This window comes from Vigna umbellata, chromosome 4, assembly GCF_029865625.1.
Source record: "Vigna umbellata cultivar VRB3 chromosome 4, Vumbellata_1.0, whole genome shotgun sequence".
NCBI classification, from domain to species: Eukaryota; Viridiplantae; Streptophyta; class Magnoliopsida; order Fabales; family Fabaceae; genus Vigna; species Vigna umbellata.
Window position 1 is genome coordinate 51692857 of NC_142168.1, and position 7849 is coordinate 51700705.

The 7849-nt window shown below is 38.5% G+C and overlaps 1 pseudogene; it reads right to left on the reverse strand.

The window, feature by feature from the left end:
- Positions 1 to 3405: 3405 nt before the first annotated feature.
- LOC148200551 (uncharacterized) lies at positions 3406 to 7320 on the reverse strand (annotated as a pseudogene).
- Between the last annotated feature and the right edge of the window lie 529 nt (positions 7321 to 7849).

Below are 7849 nucleotides of genomic sequence, written 5' to 3' on the forward strand. Positions count from 1 at the left end.
TAGTCAAGGTAGGTAATGTGCAGAAGACTGCCTTTAGGTCCAGATATGGTCACTATGAGTTTGTAGTTATGCCTTTTGGTGTGACTAATGCTCCAACAATATTCATCGACTACATGAATAGAATCTTCAGGTCGTTCTTAGATAAATTTGTTCTGGTCTTCATTGATGACATACTTATTTATTGTAAGACTCAAGAGAAGCATGAGCATCACCTTAGGATAGTGCTGGGAGTGTTGAGAGAGAAGAAGTTATATTTTAAGCTGTCTAAGTGTGATTTTTGGATGGAAGAGGTGCAATTTCTCGAGCAGGTGATCTCAGCTGGTGGCATTTCTGTGGATCCAGCCAAGGTACAGGTAGTGGTTTAGTGGAAGAGACTCAAGTCTGCCACTAAGATCAGGAGCTTTGTGGGTTTAGCGGGCTACTATCGTCGCTTCATTGAGGGATTTTCTAAGATTGTGGCATCGTTGACTCAGTTGACTAGGAAGGATCAGCCGTTTGCTTGGACAGATAGGTGTGAGTCTAGCTTTCAAGAGCTAAAACAACGAGTTGGGTCCAGGTTATTGTTCACCTTTTTCTATCTTGTATTCACTGAACTTGAACGAATTGTAATACATTGTAAAGCTTATCTGATGTATGAAATATGGTATATGATTTAGTATGATTATGAGTCATGTTCGAAGTAAAATTATTTGAATCAAAGTGAGGAATGTAAGCTTCAGCGTAGAATCTCTTGTTGAGATTCCAGGGTGTTTAAAATGAATGCAAGAGCTCAGTCTTGGAGGTTATTGATGACAAATTTATGAACACCGAAAAATGGCGCCAAAAACTTATATAACCCTCGGCAAGTGTGACCGAATCGTATCAAGTAATAAACTCGGTAAGACCAAGTATCGTTCTCCCAAAGGACTCACGGCCTAGTTAGTTATATGATTTCTTGATTATTTAAGACTTGTGAACAAATTGTTATAAGTTTCAAATGCAAAAGACAAAAAGTAAACATGTATGCATGTGATGATCAGTGGGAAAGAAGAACACAAACACTGAATGAATTATATGGATGAGTATGTTGTTGGGGTAATCAATTTCATCTTATCCACTTTCATATATTTTCGGAATTCATCATTCTTTTCATGAATGTTAATGTCACTCTCTAAATTACCTTAAACCCGATGTTTCGGCGAAGAAAGCCTATCCTTAATTATGAGTTCATACAATTCCTAACATCCCTAATAATTAATTCTGAAGCCCAGAAGCTTAAAGCCAACCAACCCTCATATCCCTATGTCTAGGCAATATGCTTTTGGGAGAATTTCCCCGAATCTAGATTTCCCCGTATGTGTCCATATCGACAAAACCAATAATCATGACATCGAATGAGTTAAACAATGCATGCTTTGAGCAAAGAGGAAAAACCCTAAGTAATGATGAAAGAAAGCATGTATCATAAATATGATGTTTAAACACAAAATTCCATATATGAGAGCTTCAAAAGATTACATTGATTCCCCAACAATAAGAAGAGTTTAGTTCACCATATTCATGGTGAAACTAGATGAAATACAATGAAAGAGTGAAAGATTGAACCCTAGAAAGTTGAGTAGGTAGCCTTAGCATCCAAGATCTTCCTCCAAGGGGTGGAAAGGTGTGTGTTTGCTTTGTACTCTGCCAAAGATACAAACCCTAGGAAGTCCTAAAACTTATATACTATTTGAAATATTACAGAAAAGTGGGCCTAAGCCCAAAATAATGGCGCTCAGTGGTAAACTACCGCTCAGCGGTAAGTGCGTGTATTGAATTCTTTCCCTTAGCTGCACTTTCACCCCTCAGCGGAGCCAACGAGTGTTTATTACTGCTGCTCAGCGGTAAACTGGCGCTGAGCGGTACTTGCGGCTTCTCTTCTTTTGCACTTTTTAAGTTCTTTTCTGATTCCATCTCTATCCTTCTTCACTTATTTCATCAAATTCACCTTAAAACCTGCATAAAACACTGAAATCAAGCATAAACCTGTCCAACTCTCTTATTTCCAAAAATATAAACAAAAGCATGATTCCAAGCTAGTTTCTAAGTGTTAAAGGTTGCTTTTAGTATCAATTTTAAGCATGAAAATAACAGTTTTTCAACTGTTATCACAACCCCAAACTTAGAACTTTGCTTGTCCTCAAGCAAACAAGATGTAACTCAATCTTCTACCAATCAATACAATGATTCACTCCATTCAAAAATCCTCTTTTCAAGATAAGTAAGTACTCAATTAAGCTCATGACAAAAACTTCAATCAAGGCATGCACATGCTTTAGTGTTCACACAATCACCTAGTATCCAACAAATGCTTCTTTTCATGAATGATCAATCAACTAAGTATGGATGTTCATGTTCTCATGGAATCTTTCCTTACTAGATAAAGTGTTTCACTCAAACATAAGTGTATAAGAGGTAATCACTCATTCACTCTACTATCACAATGTCACATGAATTGACTTTATCTTTCATTTAACCACAATCAAATACATTCACAACCATGCATCATCACAAGGACTTTTCAATGGCTTATAATGTGGCTGGGCTAACAAGAAAATTGGTTTTTCTAGATCATAAAACCCTTGAGTTAAGAGAATCATATAAACACAATCATTCTTACTTATTCCCAACTTTCCTTTGCATTGATCTTTGCTTTTTCTTCTCTTTTCTTTCTCTTTTTCTTTTTCTTTTCACATCCTTAGTTCTTAGCTCTTAGCTCAATGCTTTCAATTTCCCTTTCATAACTTCCCAACAACCCCAAACTTGAACATTTATCAATACCACAAAATATTTTCTACTTAAGTCAAGGTAAAGCTTTTCACAAGGGGTTTTCAAATCATGTTCAAGGCTAAGGGTTCAAAGGATATAACACATAGTGCTCTCTTTTGTGGGGCTAAAATCATGCATTTGGCTAATAAAAGGGTTACCAACAAATGGCCTTGATCATATGATGCAAACAAGCAATTGATTCAATCATAGAAAACTTAGGCAAAGTTATTCATACTTTCAAAGTAATAGCATTCAATCACAACAACTCTGGAGCTCAAAGCCTCACATATAAGTTCATTCACATTCCACATATACACATCCTGTTTAGTATCATAATCACAATCACAACATCATGCATTTGTTCACAAAGCTTTTGAACCATCTGTATAAGCATATAATGTGCACAATCTCAACATCAATCAATATTAAATCATCATCAGGCATTACTTATCAAACAAATATCATAAGCAAACCATCATAACAGACAAAGTTTCCAATTGAGTACATCAAAACCTATTCTAAAACAGAAGCAAATAAGTTCAGAACAAAATAGAAGATAAAACAAATCCTGCTCTAGTGCTGATAGCATCCATCAGTGAATGTTATCTCAGCTCCTCATCAGTTTGTGCTGTCATTTGTATCCTCCTTCTTTTCCTCATCTTCAGCATCCACAAATGCGTCATCCTCAGCATCATCAGTACTATCTTCATCCTTCTCCATAGCTGAAGCTTCAGCTGCTCCAACTCTGCCGCCTTGGACCTGCTCCTCTAGCCAAGCTACCACATTATGGAACTCATCCATAGTCCACCTGTGTGCTGGAGGTGTATCATATTCCAACAATCATCTTTGCAGTGGCCACCTGCCCTCTGTGGATAGACTGCAACTGTGCACCTATAAGAGACATATACATGTCCCTCATTTGGAAATGCTCTACTTCATGTGTCTCTGCAGATGCCTGACTCTGTGTTTGTCCACTTTCTCTGTGAGTATGGCGTGGTGGAACTGGCTGAGATGCCTCCTCACCTCCACAGTATTGTCTGTAATAGGCTTCATCAATTTCTTTCCTTGGCCTCTCAAATGGTGGAGCAGAAGTATCCACCCTAGCTATCTTGCACAGGTGTGTGATCAAAGAAGGATGTCCTAAGGGTGCTTTGTTGTTTATTGTGTTAGTACACACCCTTATCTCATTAGCCATTACCTGTCCAATATTAACATTCAAATTCTTGATCGCACAGTAAAGGAGGAGTGCCCTGCTAAGAGTGATGTCTGAAACATGAGAACATGGCTGAATGTTGGCATGAGAAAATGCCATCCAATACTTTGCAAGAGGATTCAAGTCAGTCCTCCTAATGTTCACCACAGAACCGGTTTTGTTCCTCTGAAAATGTCCTCCAGGTATACATAGAACACTCTCCACATCATCAAAATCAATGTTTTCTTCCATACATAGAGCAAACTGGCACTGCTCACCAACCCATACAATACCCAAGAAGTTGTTGATAGAGTCAGGATCATACCTAATAGCGTGGCCTCTGACATAGCCTAGGTAATCCTCAGCCGGATAATCACCAATCTTCCTTGCATTGGTGTAAAATTCTTTCACCACAGCTATATTGGCTAGTGCAGGGTATGTGGCTAGCTTCCCCCAATTCCTTCCCAGTAGTTGTTCTCCAAACTGAGGAGCAAAGTTAAGTATCATTCCAACTTTCCTCTCAATAAGGAGCCTCCTATCTTGGACCACCTTAAAATGCTTCTCATGTTTGTGAGATAGGAACCTACTAGAGTGAGGTTGTTCTGGTTCCTTTTCTTTCCTTTTGGATGCCATGGTCTTCACTCTTTTGCTTGAAGAGGATGCCATTCCTACATCAAACACGATTACAAAACTACAAGACATATTGTTAATCATTAGTAAACCAAAAACAACACCTTAAATCCATGCTAAACCACCGCTGAGGGTCACCAGTGCATCAATCCAGTACAAAATTCAGCCAAATTTCAAAGTCTGTCAGAGTGCCGCTCAGCAGAAATTTACCCCTGAGCGGTGATTTTGCAGATTTTTGAAAAAAACTCTTTTGACCTTTCCTAACTCCACCCATATACATTTTTCATGCTTCCAGATCAAAATCAATCAGTTCAATCGGTTCAAACATCAATTAATTCATCAAATCATGCATTGGAATCAAAACCCCTAAAAATTCATGCTTCACCAATCAAATTCATACTTCAACAATCAAATTCATGCTTAAGAACCCTAGAATGAAAAATGCTTGACTTACTTGGGTGGAGATGCTAAATGAGTAAAGAATGCCTTCAAACTGTGAAGAACAATGATGCTCTCTCCCAACCCCAAACTTAGATGGAAAATTAGTTAGAAAGTGAGTGGAAGAGAGATTTTCTCAAGAGGAATGAAAGGAAAAATGTAGAGAACCTTTGGAAAATGTTTAGGAGTGTGTGTGCAGAGAAGAATCTGAAAATAGAGGCCAAGGTGTGACTTAGGTTATAAAAATACCCTAATGGGCTCGGGTTCTGCTAAGGGGCAACCTAAGCCCAATCTGCGATACCACCGCTCAGCGGCAGTTTGCTGCCCAGTGACACTTTCGTGTTGTTCTTTTCTTCTTCCTAGCTTAACCTAGGTGCCTTCTACTCATGCCCCTCAATTGCTTCCTGCAATTAACTTCTCAGATCACTCATGCATCCAATTCCCTATCATGCAACTAAAGCAGAACAAAAAAAAAAATACAATCAATCAACTGGGTTGCCTCCCAGGTAGCGCTTGTTTAACGTCACGAGCCTGACCCAAACATCCACCAACACCCATCAGTAGGTGTCAAACCTAGTATCTTTCAGTAGATACTTAACCACCTAGCATCCTTCAGTAGATGCTATACCCAAAAATTTACAGAAGTAATGTCCAAGTTTACAAAAATTTACAAAACCAAAATAAAATCAAAAGAAAAATTGTCCTCAAATCACTAGCTTGACCTAATAAAGCTCATGTTCCATCTTCATGGTTGATGTTCATATCACACCAACTCATCAACTGCTTCCTGTCCACTTTTCTGACTCTTCTGGAATGTGGAGACTCTATCTCTATCACCTCATTTTCTTTGTAGTCTTTCACAACCCACAACTTGTTTTTGAATTTCACAAGTTTACCAAGTTGGAGTCGTTCTTGATCCAGTCATCATGGACCTTTCTTCCTTTCCCAATCTTTTCTTCTTCCTGTACCTGAAACAAAAAACAATGTTTACCTTTGACATTTGGCTTTTCATCTTCAGGGCTAGTCATGAGTACATCTTGATATGTAGCTTTATGACTAGCTTCTTCCTCCTGCATCTGCCTCTCTTCTTTGAAGACATCTACAACAACTCTTTCTTCTCGGTCTTGGAACACCACTATGCCTTCATCCACATCAATGATGGCTTTGGCCGTTTTCATAAACGGTCTTCCGAGAATAATGGGTATCCTCTCATCCTCCATCTTCATCACCACAAAGTCCACCAAGAACTATAGTTTGCCTACACAAACTATAACATCCTCTGCTATAGTTTAGGGATTCTTTGAGGATCCATCTGCCATTAATAAATTCATTTTTATAGGCTTCACATCAAGATCACCAATCTGTTCAAGTAAGGAATAAGGCATCAAGTTAACACTTGATCCTAAATCAAGTAAAGCCTTCTTTATCCTTTTCTTCCCTATAGCGCATGGAATGGAGAAACCTCCTGGATCTTTTGCTTTTGGAGGGAATGGCTTCTTTTTAACAGCTTTATATTCCTTCGTCTCATCATCTCTACGTCTTTTCTTTGTAGAGACTTCTTCCTTAGGCTTTGTATAAACTGCAATGTGTTGTAATATCTCCTTAAAAGGTACATCATTATCCAACATCTTAAATATTTTTGTAAAGTCAAATTGTTTCTCATAATCTGTTGGAAAAGGAAGAATGTCTTCACTCTTTATCTCTCTTATCTCTTCTTTCTCTTTTCTCTCTTATTTTTCTTTTTCTCTCTTTTCTCTGTCTTCTTTTTCTTTTTCTCTCTTTTTTCTCTCTTCTTTTTCTTTCTCTCTTTCTAACTCAACTGTTTCAACATTTACACTCACTAACACCTTACATTCTTCCCTGGGGTTAACCTCAGTATTAACCCCAATTTTTTTTTCAGGCTTTTCTTCCAACTGCTTAGTAATTTGACCCATTTGCATCTCCAAGTTCTTAATAGCAGCTTCAGTGCTCTTTTGAGTGGATGTAGTTGCCTGTATAAATTGCTGAAGAGTTTCTTCCATCCTTATTGATCTTTCATTAAGTGTAGCCATTTGTTGCAATAAGGTTGGTTGTTGTTGTTGCTTGTTGAATTGCCCTGATTGTTCAGCTTTCCCACTTTGTCCTTGACCAATACTTGGGTGTGGTTTCCACCCTTGATTGAAATTCCCTTGACGGTATGGAAATTGATTGGCCATGAAGTTAACATCCTCTAAAGCTTCCACTGGAAAGGCGCATTGACCATTGATATGGTCACCACCACATAATTCACACATCTGTGGTTGAACCTGTGCAACAGTCTTTAAGTCTTTTTGGCAGTTGTGCAAGTGCCTTTGTGAGATTCTCCAGTTGTTGAGTTATTATCTTGTTCTGAGCTAACAAGGCATCATTGGATTGCAACTGTAGAACTCCTTTATGTTGAATAGGAGCTCCTCTTTCACTGTTCAGCTCATTATCATTAGTAGCCATGTTCTTAATTATTTTCGTGGCTTCCTCTCGAGTCTTCCATTTGATATTGCCTCTAGTTGAGGCGTCTAGCATCAACTTGGTTTGTGAACCAAGACCTCCAAGGAAGAATAGGACTACTTCTACTTCGTCAAATCCATGCGTGGGAGTCTTTCTTAATAGGCTTTTGTATCTGTCCCATGCATGACCTAGTAATTCCAAGGAAGAATAGGACTACTTCTACTTCGCTTTGTTTACCTTGGATTGTGGGAAATATTTATTCAAGAACTTTGTCACCACAGCTTCCCACTCTATAAAGCTCCCCTCCGGAAAAGAGTTCAACCAAAGCTTAGCGTTGCC